Source organism: Liolophura sinensis, chromosome 7 (genome assembly GCF_032854445.1).
Source record: "Liolophura sinensis isolate JHLJ2023 chromosome 7, CUHK_Ljap_v2, whole genome shotgun sequence".
In the NCBI taxonomy this organism is placed as follows: domain Eukaryota; kingdom Metazoa; phylum Mollusca; class Polyplacophora; order Chitonida; family Chitonidae; genus Liolophura; species Liolophura sinensis.
In genome coordinates this window covers 53,783,102-53,799,549 of record NC_088301.1, presented here as the reverse complement: position 1 = coordinate 53,799,549, position 16,448 = coordinate 53,783,102, and the positions used below count along the sequence as shown (strand labels likewise).

The window sequence follows — 16,448 nt, the reverse complement described above, 5'->3', positions numbered from 1 at the left end:
GGAGGGAAAGTGTGACAAAAATCAGCTTCCATTCGGCCAGTGTTCGAACAAATGCAGCCTGTAATTGTGAGAAAACATGGAACCTGCTTGTAGCATAGTGGGTGCGTAATGTATATTTGATGTTTAGGAGGTGGAGCTGGCCATAGAAAGCCCTTTGTTCTCAAAATGGTTGAATCAGCCAGACTCTTTGAAGCGGTTAGCAATGGAAATGAAATGTTAACTCATGATCAATAGCAAATCATCCAAACTCTATAACAGCGTGCAGTTTCAATCTTACAGCAGAGAAAGCCGCAGTTGCTTCATTCCACTGGCTTGATATAGGACGGAAATAGGATATTTATGTGCGCGTCAGAAATATTTAATCAATTAATTGTCAATAATTGCAGAAGTGATTCCATTTTGATGCCCTCATGGGTTTTGACAAAAGAAGGATTATGAGACTCTTAGAAAAAGAAAAAGTGGGGCTATTACTAAGTGGAGAAAGTCTGCCGTTTTCGCAGTAGCTAAAACTGTTTGCACATCCGGCATTTAAGAGCCTGTGCCATATATTACTGGTTGATGACTAACCCATACACTGCTTCCTATAATCAAAGGGAAAAATGAGTACATATTAAACATCCATGATTGATCAAGTTTGACAGGCTAATGCATGGTTAGACAAAGGCTTTTCTTGACCTCCTATTATTTCACAAATATACAGCTATAAATTTACAAATCCTTCATTCATTCAGGTGAAATATTACTTCTGAGCCAGATAAGGTGTGCAAAGACAGCTGTATAAGGTTACAGCCATTAGGCACAACAACAACAACAACAACAACTGTGTATTCTGTTTCCAGCACTTAAACATAGTGCACTATAATAATACTGATGAAGCTTTCCACTCTATGCAGGTGAAGCTTATCAGGTCATGGCTAGTAATTAAATTCTACCTGGTTGCCATTGATTGCCAGCTGACAGCTTTCCTGTGTCTTCTATTATTTCTAAGGATTATGAATGAGGAGATTAAATCCCATGGCATGAACATGTCACGGTAGTGCATCACCAGTGTATTGTGGGAATGACTCAACTTTCTGGCGTGTGTATAAAATTGTGATATGAGGCTTGTGTGGCTGTCAATGAAATTCCCCCAACTCTGACAGTACAAATGGCCGCCTTTAAATCTTGGTGAGTCTTAGTGTGTTTTAAGTCACATATACTATAATTCAAGATGATCTGTTCTAAGTGCATTTCCACTGATAACAAACCTTTAATATATCTGCAAAATAATTCCAAGCACGAGACTTACAAGGTGTAAATTACAGTTATGTTTGTGATGTAGATACATTAGAGTAAAAGCCAGACATGTCATGTTCATCTATTCTAGCGCTTCTGTGCACCATAAGTGATTAGTATGAAGTATGATTCTCCTGCACTGACCAGACAGCCATAGACAGACTTACGACTACCATTACAAGTACTCACACATGCCTGCTTGAATGGAAACGGGCTACTTTATGCAAACTGATGTCCTTTCACAATCAGATGAAGGGAAAACTATGAAAGCCCATAATCGGTCTTATGGACCACATGTAGCCGACTTTATGTCCTCCTGTGTCACCATTCATGATGATCATGTTTTATGTCTCTTTCACAAATGCCAGGGAATTATTATACTTGTGCCATTTCTTTTCTCTTCAATTAAAATGACGAGACGTACACCTTCATATGCTTTTGTTAATATGCAGTAGCATCACAAAACATTTATAAAATAAACATAGTTTTTGTCCATGTAAAATGTGTGATACATGTAGAGATGATTGTTATGAATTTGCTTGTCACATGGCAGGATTGTTGAATTCATTCACAGTAACAAAAGACAGCATATAATATGTAATATTCATGGTGCTGGACAAGCATGTAGGAGCTGCGTGTTCTCAATAATGCAGGAAAAGCTGTTGTGTACTAGGCAAAGAATAGCTTAGAGCAAAATAATGCAGGGTTTTGTATTCATTCATAAACAAGTTGTGACTGCAAGTGTAAACAGATATGCCCTATGTTGTTTTCGTTCTGAAGGAGATGAATGACGCTTCTTTGATGCAATACAAGCAATGATTGATACAACATTGATGCTAACAAGATGAGATATATTCAGTGACAATTATGACATATTAGTTTTGGGTTGGTAAGCAGTCCACCATTGAAGGTGGGGCTTGGAGGCACATGCTTGCCTTAGATAATTCTGAAGCTGTTGTAGTGTGTTAGCCTAGCCTAATTGACATATCCTTGCTTACATGTAATTGGCTGGTGTAAACAGTTTATAGTCAGGGCTGACTGAGGGGTAATGTCGCGTGGTAATTACTTGCATGTGTATTGGGCCTGTAGGTTTTTAGCCCGATTGAACTTACCCCTAGTACGTAGCATGGGTGATACCCTCGCTAGCCTATTCATCACAGTGATTTCATTGGAGCATCCCTGTTTGAGATGGCTTACCCATCAGCCATCTGGCCATAGTTTACATGGAAAACTGTGTTATTTTCACACCCTGACTTAATGCATGTATATCCACATTCCTGAATGAGGAAAAAAGTCAGTAGGAAAAATCTATAAAGACTCCACTTAATTGAATTCCAAGCCAGGCTTTAATATGTGGTAGAGGGACTCAAATTGGATTCTTATTTCCCAGGGGGTCAGCCATTGATTTTGGCTGACGGAATCAAAGAAAGTGTTTTCAGTCTTGCAGACCCTTAGAGTACCTCAAGTGAAGACGATGAGACTGGCTGTTTTACTGACTGGACATAGTGACATTGCCTTACTTGGCGGTTGGGCACGAAATTGCACTTGTTGAAGTTGATTTTGAACATGTGTTGTAGTGATGTAGCTGAACAGGACAGATTAATACTTCAATGTACATGACAACACTTTCCATTGTAAGGCTTCAGGCAAGTTGTTGTTGCAGCTTATTGAAAATGTTTTTTTTTTCTTCAAATGGGGAGAAGCTTAGAAGAAAGGCCAAATTTATGCTAGTATTCTTAAAGGGATGTACACAACATGTCTAGCCCTGTCGCTTTCTGGGTATGTTCTTCATTTGCCCCTCTAGATAGGTTTACCTGAGAAACTTCCCACAATCCCTGGAGTGGATCATATTTTCTTCTGTGAAGATGAAAGGTTAGAGTTACCTTCACTAATTTAACATGACATAGCTGAAGTGATGGGTCAATAATTCAATCTACCTCACCTCTAGGCGAAGTGTCTTAGCATGATGTGTCATTTCTGACCTACCTCTGCAGCAACCAACTGCCTCAACAAGTCAGTAAATGGCAGCATACATGTAAGTGTTGTATGTGTTTTTTGGGAAGGATGGGGGGGAGGAGTTTATTGTCTGTTTTGATCAAGTCAGAAAATGTCTGATAAAGAAGGTTTCACTCTGGCTGGGGAAATTGTCTAAGTTGAACATGTCCAGAATATTTCTAGCTGCAAAAGTTTCTTTATCAGGAGAGATTTGTATAAGGTGTATAGGTCATCTCCTCTAGTCAATAAACTCAAGATTACATAGGCACGTACATGTATATGGCTATCTGATCCATGCCATCTTCTCCTCTCACAATGTAGGTGGAATTCCGGACTCTCTGTGGTTCAAAAGAGAGCTTCCGTTGCTGTGAATGTGGGTGTAATCTCTCTGCATCACAGCATTGTCTCCACAGAACTGTGGCTCAGATTTTCATTTCCAAATCTCTCACTGCAATTCAACAAGTCATCTACCTTATAGTTATAAACCCAGAAAGGAGTTCATCTACCTGTATCTTTTCGATGGTCTCTGGTGATCAATATATAATGTAGTCTGGCTGTGGATTAACTTTATGTAGTGTCCCTGATGAATACTTACCTCAGAATTGTTCTCTGGAAGGGCATGGGTTAGGGGCAGGTATACAGTCAGTGTTACTGATATTAGTGATCAGCTTTGAACAGTGATTGTGCAGCTTTTGTGAGACCCACTTCTATAGGCAATACAATCACCAAGAGAATATCTTTATAGTTTCCAGCAGAATTCCATTTTCAGGGTAGATCATTAAAAACTGGATAAGCAGGGGAACTTGGTGGCCTTCTCCACTGTTCCCTCTCCCCTCAGTCACTATATTAGGCCCATAGTGGGACATGAAGTTGAACTGGCAAATGAAAAACAATACCTTGGAAAAAAAGAATTTTTTTCGAGTGGTGCCATATGACATATATTTACTGGTCTGTGGTGATTACTTTTTGTAGAATGCTAAAATGTACAGAAAAAATATGTGCAACATCCTTTTTTTTTTTTTTTCTTAAAATGAGATATATTTAAAGTTGGCTTTACCCTATATTTGATCCTTCTATGTTTTAAAAAATTTTAATATATTTAAAATAAAAGTACTAAGAACCTGGGCAGCAAATCATAGGGTGTTGTCTGACATTTGCTTAAAGGGCTGAAAAAAAGTTCTGACAGTTCTGATAGTGATGTTATTTTCGTCCCTTTAAGGTTTCCATTATCCTAATATGGAAAGGTGGTCTCTTGCAAAGTAACAGTTGTCATAAACAATAGGAGTAATCAATAAGCTGCAGTAGGGAGATTGTGCAAGTAGCTGTCCCGGGGCATGCGACTCTCCTGTGTAATAACTTGTCTTCATAATTGCCAGCTCTGGAGTTCAACCATTTGTACTTCCAAAGGTAAAGCGGCTGAAAGAAATGACCGTGTAGCCTCCAAAAAGGGATTGGCAAAGTTCAAGCAATGGGAGAGAGAAAAAAGACACACACACACACATACAATGATAATTTGATTCAGCCAAGAGCATTCTGAACTGTTATGTTTGTGCATCTGAAACATTCTTGTAAATCTTCACTTGTAATATAAATGCTTGATTTAGCTGAACTCTGGGTATAGCCTTGGGAGCTCACTGATATGATTACAACTTGTAAGTCTGGTAAACTTAATTTATTTATTTTGTCAATTTATTGATGTCCCACAGGTTAACCCCTCATCAGGGAATTTGGCTTTTGCTCAGGGATTTTCTTTTCACACCATGACTGGGTAGTTATCAGAAAGGCATTACATTTTTGCCCTATTACCTACATGTATGTGGCCTGAGTAGAAACTAAACCTGTAGAAAGGGTGCCCTATGCTGACTTCTGTGTGTGGGATACAGTTGGCAGGACTGAAAAAAATATGACCTTGATTTTATCTCCTTACATGCTTTTGTTAATCAACCCCTTTCTTCTTACTTTCGGTACAGTTTAGGAGGAACGTAAGATGTTTTTGTTTTGTTTTGTTTTGTTTTTTATGTGTATTACGTGAATTTAACAGGATGTAGCCTGCATGCATGATGCCTAATTTGCATCTTGGTGTATTTGTGTCTTTATCCTACATTGATTGAACTTTGGCTAAGATTTGCCTGACAGGCGGTATTCTTCTTCAACAGTGTCCCTAATACAGTTGATACCCTGTCTATCGGAACCAGGGGGGATCCAAGAGTAACACCCCAGGTCCACAAGAGCACTGATAGACTTCTGATAAAAAGGAAACTGCTACAGAGCATGGGTCAACTCCACTGATAGCTAAGATTGGTGTAGCAAGCAGAAATGGGGTGGAGCAAAGCTGTGCAAGCCATGCCATTTTAAAAGATGTTGACTTTGATGGCATTTTCAGTTTGGTTCAGCCTTTTCATAAACATTGTGCACCTCTGGGCTGGGAATTGTGGCCAGAAACCTTGGCACCAATCCATGCTATCTGGACCCTACAAATAGAGGTTCGAAGATGCAATCCAGGGATAGCCATTGAATTGCCATTGGCTGCTGATGGTGCTGGTGGGTCTGAGCTGTGATGGGAATCTGACCATGGCTTAGGGACAGGTGCTGATGGGGGAATACTCATTGACTTGGCAACATGACACCTCGGTAACTCTACCAGGAAATAGGCTTTCCAACTGTGCTGTCACTCATTGCCTTCATCTTCTAGTGGGGAAAAGAGAGAAAAGATTGTCATGTGTAGATTTATGGATAAGTCATTTCTGTAATTTGATACCATCTTTGACTCATTAATGGAATGGTCATAGGTCTAACTGCTTACTGGATGAGCAACATGTATCACATTCTACAGAGTTATTATTTCCCTGTTTTTAGGACTTTTTCAGTGGGACGGGATTAGTGTGCATCACGTACTGGAAGCATTATTACTGCATGTAGGCATGGAGAGTGATTACAGATGAGATAGTCAATGAAATAAGTTAGTTGAAGTTGTCAGTGGTATAAAGTGACTCACTGTTTCTTCATGCTTAAAAGATTTGAGTGGGGAAAGAATATGCAAGTGTGCTTTCTACAGTACGTACTTGATAACATCATATCTGACAGTGTGCTATGATTTGATGGATTAAAACACAAATGATTCCAGAAGGTTGTTTGTTGCAAAACAGTGATTTTCAGATACATATGTCACTGTTTACAGGCTTCTGTCCTAGAATCGTAGTCACATTTGGCTCAATCATATACAAGAAACACTGTAAGTACTAAAGAAAAGGTGCTTGAGGATGTTCATTTGTGGTCGATGTGTCGTCTCATTGCATTGAATCCTGGAGTATTTAATAGAAAGTGAAATGTCTTATTTGTGTTAGGTTGGATGATAAAGATATAATCAGTCAGCTGTATGCTTCATCCCTTGTTGGTTACAAGCTTGGCCACAATTATTATTGTAGACCAGCTGGTGTCTGGCACTCTATTTCTGCCATAAACCTGCCATTTTGAAATGTTACAGTCAATGCCAGTGGAAAGACTTGAAATAACTAAGCTAATGCTGCTAACATCTCATGCCTGTCTGACACACGCATGTCTGATGCCTGAAGCTATTGTAATTTGTTCATAGTAGAGCTTACTCCAACTTGCTTTTCTAGAGGAATAATTGAAGGGTTAAATGTCATCAGGAGGGCTGTTTTTGAAATGATCCAAATTCTTTCTTCTGTAACAGTGTTGCAACTTCTGGTGTTTAGATTAAGCTCATTTCTCGAGGAAATGGGCAGGACTGGTTAGAGATTGTATTCAGCATTCATTTTGCAAGACTGACAGACAACTGTCCTTGTCATTTTCCCCATCTTGATGCTTTGTTCGAGTGATACAGCAGATGTAAATGTGTATATAATGCAGCGTCAAGGAGGGAAGACTAGGGGTTTACTGGTTTCTTTTCATGTGTACATGTGGGCCATTGTCATTCCTCTCAAGGAGTTGACATAGAATCCCAAAGTACGGCTTAAGTGTTTAAAGGGAATTTTTGCCAAGTGCTGATGTGCTTGTGACCTCCGTACCTCAGTAAACCTGTATGGGAAGAAGACGTGTGTATGGCAAGAAGATGTGTATTTAAATACTTCTTAAAGGCTGTCTTGTATCTGTTATTTGTGTTATGCTTTATCTGGAAACATGTTTTACTTATTAAATTTGTGCCCTTTTCTGACCATTTTTCTGACAAAATGTTTCTATAAATAATGATAATTCCATTAACTTTACGATTCCAAGGCTTTCATTTCAATTTCAAAGAGCTAAATAAATTTCAGATTTCATGATGGACAAAAAGTTCACCAATGTTTGAATGTGTGAGGAAAAATTAAAAAAAAAAATGAAGCTTGTCTGCTGACTAAGATTGGGACGTGCCTGATTCTCCATTTGTCAAAAAAAAAAAAAAAAAATAAAGGGCCAAGTGAACAGCCAAAAAAAAAAAGCGTCCGTGTTTCAAGATGATTACACCCACTGCAGGCACTGAAGCGAGAACAGATATCATCCTGAGTGAAAGTTGATTCATGACCAAGGCACTGGTCAAATTTATGATCAAATATTTCTTGGTTACCCTGCATGATGTAATTAGTTCGCAGTTTACAGAGTCCAGAAGTCTGGGGTTACGTTCCTAGCTATTATTCATGTGCTCAGGGGACTGATTGCTTTGCTTGGGCAAGGAACAGCTTGCCACAGATTCCTGCTTCGCCTGTAATTGCTGTGTGAATGCACCCACCAAGCATTGCAGGAATCTAAGCTCTGACCTTATGACAATGTTCTGTGGTGAAATGCACATTCCTGCACTGCGATATGAGAGTGTGCAGATAAGGTTGGTGTCAGTTTCAGGTATATCCCCTCAGCTTCTGGAGAAGTAGTTTACCTGCTGGGTTGGTGTGCTGTTAATGAGTTATTTGAACAGGTGTTACATGAATGTTGCCTCATGTTGTTTGGAAATTGCCTGCTATTGCGCCATCTCATTAAATTCATCCGGAGATGCCCTGTTTATTTGGAAAGTTTAGATTTCCACTTGGATTATTCTAGTCTGCTGAGGTGCTGACCTGAGTCCCTAATGCCCTTACTTTCAACACAGCACAACTCTTAGACAAGTGCCAAATGGTGCACTACACTTGTGGACCTTTTGTGTGTCATTCTAGCAAATTGCTGGGGCATGTCAAAGAAGTAACATTTTCAAATTCTACCACACACCTTCCAAATTTAACACCTGTATATGTGCCTTTGAAAGTGTTGCAATAATTCAGAGTGAGTGGGAAATAAATTACTCAGAAGTAACTGTTTGTGAAGTGCATTAATCAGACAATGTAAAGCATAATTCTGTTTTACCTGATCATGGGTGTGTTCATATTGTAAATGGGATGTGAAGATTGATAAAATTGTTGTCGATAGATGATCTTTAAGACCTTGTGATGAAGGTAACCAAACAGCATTTGTGTTTTGCAAGATTTGGGAACAATTTGGAACTGTAACGTTGGATCCTAGCTCAGCTCATTGGTATTTATCGCTTTCTAAGTGCAAGACAGGCCTTAGCTACGCCAGCAAAGCTGTAAGGCCTGCATATATTTTAAGTAATTGACTGGAGTTGTGTTGGCAGATGAAGGCTTAAGTCGAATTTGTTGACTGGTGCATTATAAAGGAAAATTTTCTGAGAGAACATTTGGTTTGTGACCTCCAGACAGCCTGTAGAAGCATTACATTTGTTCACAGAGATGTGATGCATGCTGAATGAACAGACTGAAATGTAGGAGATAAAACACAATCACCTCCCTGTGATTGCTTCATGGGTGTGGAAATAGGCTTTGTTGTCGTAAAAGACCGTTTGGTTATGGCTGCTGTGGTTAACAACAATGGGGGTAAACATACAGCTGATTGGCCCTAGTCCTCAATAAACTATGCGGTAATGACATTTTTGTGCAATCTGGTTGTTTTTCCCCTGCCTGCATGAGCCAGGAGCTAGGATGCTGTGAGAGGGTGTGTTCTGTGTTTGTGCCGAGTGTGGCTTGTATTGGGTGACAGTGGGCACTTATTGATAGTCTCCCTTCACTGAGGAACGACAGGAATTCTGACCCTGCTGTTTGTCCCTTTCTTCTCCGGTATGTCACTGTCAACATTATCCCCTTCACAACAGCACGGCTCACTTGACAAAAACTTTCTCATAGCCACCGCTCTTGTCTCCTTTTTCTGTATCTGCGGTTGCTGCTTGGCAAACTGCTCTCTGTCCATTGAGCTTCCCCAGGCAACCCCCTTCGTGTACTGCACAGGTATTGTTTTCTGCACAACGGACTAGGGAGGGTCAGCAGTTCAGCTGTCTTGTTCATCAGAAACCCACCGGTGCATTCTTCTTCCTGTGCTAATCATGGTACAACAATAACCCAGAGAGGAGTCACAATTATCAGCATGTCAGAGATATTATGACAGGATATCAAAGGCACTTGAAAGATCCTAGACATATGTGGGCTATAAAGGGAGACTATTAATTATAGGCACAGGCCCCTTCTTCACAGAAGCCCCCCCCCCCCCCCCCTCCCCCGAAGCAATTTATCTCCTCTCCAATGTTGCATGCTAAATATCCATAAGACTGATCAGAAATGACAGATGTATACAGCTACGGTCCAAGTTTTGAGACATTTGATAATAGTGCTTTTGGTTGACTGAAATTGCTATGGTTTGTGAAATGGAAATCTTCTTGTAAATATTTTCTGTGAATTTTTATATTTCATAATGTACAACAAAGAATTTTACATGTACATGTAGTTCACTGCCACGATTTTCAGGAAATGATAACATTACATTTTAGGACACAAATTCTATGTGTTAGCTTGAAATGAGTTTTTTATGTATGTGCCTATATTTATGCAGCTTAGAAAAAATATTTGGATGTCAAAAGCTGTATGTACATACCTGAATTTAGGTAACTGGAATTATTAACTGTGCCAGTGTTTAGACTTGTTCCATTTAATACCAATACAGTTTCTTCCCTGAAACATGTCTGCACTCCCAGAAACCTGATCAAGATAAAGTGCCATAGTTGAGAAAATTTTGCTGCTCTCTTATTCTCTTATATATTCTTGTCTTACAAGATTTGTGAACATTCATCCGTGGCTGCACTCCTAACTGGATGTTTTCTTGGCTATGTTGTTGCTTTGTGTTACCATTAGAGGTTAGATGTCAAATGTATCTCAGGCTATTTGTATTTTATACCATCAAGGTTATATTTATCTATAAATATGATTTGGTGATCAGTACTCCTGTTTTTCAATCCATGCCGCATGGCTGTCATTAAGGCTCCATAAACTGCTTTGGTTCATTTTGATTAAAGAGGAATTTACTAAGTAGTGCAACTCAAAATCTTGCTGTTCCACTTGTGTTTGATGTGCTAACCGTTTGAAGTCTTTGAATTGATAAGGGTGACTAAAGCTGATAGTCTTTCTTTAATAACAAGGTTGATTTTTTTATGCTCCATGTTCTGAGCCAAAATTTCACCCCATTTCCATCATGCTCAAACAATATACTTCAAAGCCAATTATCATGTATTGATAACCAAGACTGGGGATGGTTCAATAAGAAACATCCAGAAAAGCTGAGCTGCAGTAGCACTTATATCTTGGGGCAAGAATCCATTATTTGAGAGGAAACATTGGAAAGTGGACTGGAATACATGTATGGTGGCTTAGGCATACTGTGTTATACTTTAATAGTCATTATTGATTATTGATGGCTTTTTCCAGTTGGTGACTGTGACAATGTAATCAAAGATAATTAGAACTAGTCTGCTGATCTGACCGTGAGTACTTCATTACAATGAGCAGTTTGAATGGAACTAAGCCCTTGTGACACCAAAGCATGTCTAGAACTTAGTCAGCACTTTAGAGTCATGTTCAAGCACAAAATAAAGCATTGCTCTTTGAAGTCTGAAATGGTTGTTTGGTCTGAGTATGATATGGTACATAATAAATTGTGTTGATAGTTAATGTGTACCTTACAAGGATGACCAGCCACTTGCTGTGACTATTGGCTCAGTGTCTCTGGTCAGGCAGAATAACCCCTTGGATCTGAGGTCAAGCAAAAGCACAGCGCGATTGGCTCAGCCTCATTAGCTTAACTGTTGTTTGTAGGTTGAGATGAAAACTGTATGATTTGACATCGATTGATAAGTTTAATCAAGGGTCTGCTATTGTAGAAGTGTGAGGCGTGAAAGTGACCAATATCGACTGGTAGCTGATAAAAGTCTGGCTTCATCGGCTCTGTGGCTCAATCGCCATGACGGACATCCCAGGGGGAAATATCTGTTCCACCAATCTGATTCTATTTGAGAAACCAACCCAATAAGAAATGAAACAAACCTAATTTCAGAAAGATTGACTCCTATGGGAGTGGAGGACATTACCATTTATTGGAGGTCTTTGCTAGTGTCCACATAGCACAGGGAAACATTATACACTGAGCAAGAAACACTCTGCATTGAGCAAGAAACACTATTGAATTTTCAATGACTGTTCAGCTCTACTGAAGTTGTTTGTGAAGTGAAACCTCTCTCACAAAACACAGATGTAGCATATAGCTTTAAGAAAGTTACTTATTTTCAGCTCTTAATCCACCCTGGACACAGATGCACTGCGATGTTGATAGATGGAGTGGGGTGAGAAGTTGGATGGATAAAAGCAGTTGTTTCAGCCCAAAGGGTGGGATTTTGCAGTGGGGATGGTGCAAGATAATCCCTTTGCATATTGCGGTAAACTTGAAGTAAATTAACAGTAGCATGTAGTGTAGAACACCAATCTCTTGTGGAGGAAATGGAGACTTGGACTTCCTCCAGGCTGTGCATTATTCATGAAAGAGAATTTGGAAAATGAATCTTTTAAAGTAGTTTCAACCAAACCGCTCCATGTTCTGGTCAGTAGGGTGAATTGAAATCCTTAACAGTGGGGATTTCTGATATGTATTAAGAAGCTTTCATTTGTTGATTCCTGTGATGTTCAAAGATTCGCTGAAGAAGAGCATCAACAGATCATTGGCAGGTCTGCTTTCCACTATTATAAGTTGCTAATGGCATTAGTCAATGGAGGGCTGGAATTGATCGGAATTGTCCCCAGGGTTTAGCATGGCTGCTATGTCCAGTTATTACTGGCCATGCCGCGACAAAAATAATTACATATTTGTCTGACCATTGGCTATAACACAATGGACGTGCAGAGCCCAACTGAGCAGATCTCCCTAGCAATTGAATGTAATGTTGGCCAATGGGTTATGGGCTGGCCATTGGACGTGGAGATGGCACGAACATATAGAGGGGCTTGATGGAAATGTCACCTCCAGAGACCTGAGTAAACTAAATTGCTATCTGGCCAGGAAAGACTGTGAACTCAGTGTTCCATGACAAACCACCTTACTCAAAGATCAGCGAAGCTAGGGGATTGATCACCAAGTGGATATTTGACTTAAGTTAGTCCCATCAACTCATCACGTGATTATTTGTTAGCCAAGATATGATAGCTGCCAGCTTAAAGTGACTACACCATAGGTTTTATGAGTCGGAGATAACCTGTATCAGTAAATGAGTTACATGTATACAAAGCCGTCCTTGAAAGTATTACAATTAGCAAACTTTTAAAAAATATCATTTCTTCATGTATAGGGAAGAAATAGAACCAAGGAAGCAATAGATGACTTACATATTTCACACTTTCATTTAAACATACATTTGTAGCTGCATGTATTTTGATGATATAATATTAATGATTAATTTCAGATGTCAAAAAGTTTTGTTAGATTTGAAATCAGGTGGAGCAGCTTTAAAGGCAATGTTCCTGAAAGAGTTATTTTCATCACTTACGTATATATCATGCCAATATTTACCATGGTGTAGATATTGTTCAGTGTCAGTAGTCTCATTATTATTATATTACAGTTATTTGGTGACCCATTTCCCACAATGAGTAGAGAGCAAATATGTATTGTCTAATTTTTTTTCATGTGGCCCACTTTTGTTAAAACACTAACACAAGTCAGTGTAAATAAGCCATTGCCAATTTGATCATGCAGATCCCAGAGGATTACATGGTGTGATAACAATTCTTGTTGCATTTCCCCAGTGTGTCTATAATGGCAAATTATGTATAATGTATTGTCTCTGTATTGATGAGTTGTGCAAATATTTTTGCATGATGAAATGCTTCGGAAAAAAAAAACATCGGAGATAGCATTCCAGGCGTTCTACATTGACATTACCATTGAGCATTGCCATTATATGAGCCTTATATATTCTCATTTATGGAGCATATATTTTCATTCTTAGCACTTTTAAACTGACAATCGCTGTAAAGCGTTAAGCAACAATCAGAAAGAAACTAATATTAACACTTCTGATGAACTTCATTTTAAAAACACAAGTATCAGTTTTGTTCTCATGGTGAACAAAATTTGAATAGAAGTGTAAATTGTGTGGTAAAATTGACTGATATATTGACTCTTAATACAATCTTAATTATACAATTAATACAGTTAAAAAATGTTCATACTGGTACCAGTATAATTTATTTTATGACAAATGTTACATTGTTGTGCATGTAACATCCAACCTGTTGTGTGTATTAACTTTAAACAGCTTTGAAAAGAATTTGTTGGGATTTTGATGGAGCGAATGATAGGAAGTCTGTTAAGGCTTGAAAGGAATTATTAGGTGACAGCAACAAACAGATAGCATTGTGGAATGCTGTGTATCTTCATAGCACCATTGGTGTCATATTGATAATTTCCTAATTGATGAATCTTTTATTGCCATTTTATCATACCTAGTTTTCTCATTTGAGATATTCAGAGGAGATTTGTTTAGTTTCCCCAGCCAGAATGAGCCTTGATATAATGAACCTGACCTCAAGTTGACCCTATGGCTAGCCTGTAAGATTAACCAGTGACATACAGTATAACCTGATTCACTTTGTCATTGTCAATCTGCCTGCTAATGGCTTGCCTCTACTAAAAAGTATCATTTATTTTTATAATATGCTTGAAAAATTGGCGTTATCCTCTTTAGAGGTTTATTCTATTATCATTTCAGCATCCCTCCGGAAATTGACTTATTTTATGGGATAGATAATTATCAGTAATCGTCAACTTTCAGTAAATTGGATGTTTTTGTGGATTTTTCCAGTATTGAATTTCAAGCTCAGTACCCATGTGCAGATGGGAAATTCAAATGGAACAAACAGTAAGGCAACATTATAAAATATTAGTGCGATGGACCCTTTTTGCCCAGTATAAGATAAAGTAACACCCTAGTGGCTTTGTTTCTGTTATGATATGTTTGGATACCTGTAGTAAACCACCTCCAGTCCTGTGACTGGCTGCATTGTCAGACTGACAGGAATCAAATTACTGTCCATACTTGCTTAGAATGGATTCCCAGGTCACCAGACAGCCATTGTGTTTGCCTGATGGAATACAAACACTTGCTTTTTATTTGCTGTAAAATCACAGATAACCAAAACAAAAAAAAAACGGAGATAACTTCGGTTTTTTATGTAAAACTACAATAAAAGTTTTGTTGCTTTTCCTGTTTAGTTTTTATTTTCTGCTTACTGATAATACTGTACTGTTTGCCTGTGTAACAGGTGTGTATGACCTTATTAATATATACATTGTTGCAATATTTGTTGACACATTGCAGATAACATAAAATAAATCACAAAAAACCTGGGTCACACTTTGCTCTGATGGTGGCATTTTGATTCCACATGTTTCTGTGTAGATCATTTACTTCTGGTTGTCTATGTCTTATTTTTTGGGGATAACATATCAAACAAACCTTTAACCTTGTAGCAGAAATCTACTAGGGATCTTTTTTTGTAATGATAATTATATAGATGCCAACAAAAGATAGGATGATCCACAATATTTCCCACAGCTTTACCTGTGTGACCTTTGTTTTGTTGCCAAACAACATTTTCACCAGGTACATTGAAATGATGATGTGTAGATAGGTGTTTTAAGCCTGTAGGGCTTGTGGGGTTTTTTTTCCTTTCATTTTTGTGTGATTTATCATAGCATTTGGATAAGCTGCTCTGTAACATATTTGAGTAGAGTTGTCAGAGATTGTATTGGGGGATATGAACAAGTCATTAAGGGCCAAATTTCCAGCTTTTATGGATAGTCATCCCTTTGACCAGCCATATGTGTATTATTTCTTGTGAAGTGAATGTCATATCAATAGTGGGCCCCACAGTTCCTTCTATAACAAGTTAGAAGCATGTTGGGGGATTCCACATTTTAGCTTTTTGCTCTTTTTCACATAACCCCAGCACATGTCAGCCAAGCTGTGAAGGGTCAGCTTGTTCCCATGTTTGTGGGATTTTGTCCTTCTCCTACACTGGGGTGTTTTCTGCTCTGCTCTCTGTAATTGCTGTGTGCTCAGAAACCTGTCATCACCTGGAGATCTCAACCAGATGTAAACTGATCTGATGTTGCCCAAGACATCTGTCAAACATGGCCACTGTTTTTATCTGGCCTTCCAAACATCAGTCAAATGTAAAACTGTTGAGTTCCTAATCAGGATTCAACAGACCAGTTCAGCTGGTTGGAGCTGAAAATTATAAGGAGATAGATTTGTAGCAAATTGCATCATCAGCAGTGTCACAAGCTTTAGCCTTTGGCCTCTTTGTAATCATTTAATATGTGAGTAAAGTTTTATTCCTGCCAACTGGCAAGGACTTTACATCTGCATATATAATATTAACTCACTACTTCAGTGGCATCTGTAAATGTAGGTGTCATGTTTATGCATAAATGAATGTTTATCCTTATGATTCGTGAACAATAATCCCATTTTTTCATTGTCCTTGTTGTAAAAATTTGGCGTGCAAATCCATGTCATTTACCTTTTGAAACAAGCCATGTTTTGATGAAGCAATCTGTCTTCGGTAATGTTGGTCTTCTTACATTCTCTGGCACATTCACAATATCTTTCCAGAGAGCCTTGCAGGTAACGTTTTTCTAGTAATGAGATGGACTCTTAATGAATTATTGGCAGAAAAAGTAAAGAGATGTTTTGAAAAATTAGATCCTATGCTTTGCTGCTGAAAAAAGTAGCATGAGTTTTGATTCATTTCTAAACATGGCCTTTAATGAAGGCATTACATGTATGTTGTTAATATTTCACAGGAACACAATTAGTGTCC

General features: G+C 38.5%; 1 protein-coding gene across 6 annotated transcripts in view; it reads left to right on the top strand.

The window, feature by feature from the left end:
- Window positions 1-16,448, top strand: part of LOC135470438 (plexin-A4-like) — a 112,457-nt gene that overhangs the window by 39,389 nt on the left and 56,620 nt on the right. The gene's annotated exons all lie outside the window — the stretch shown is intronic.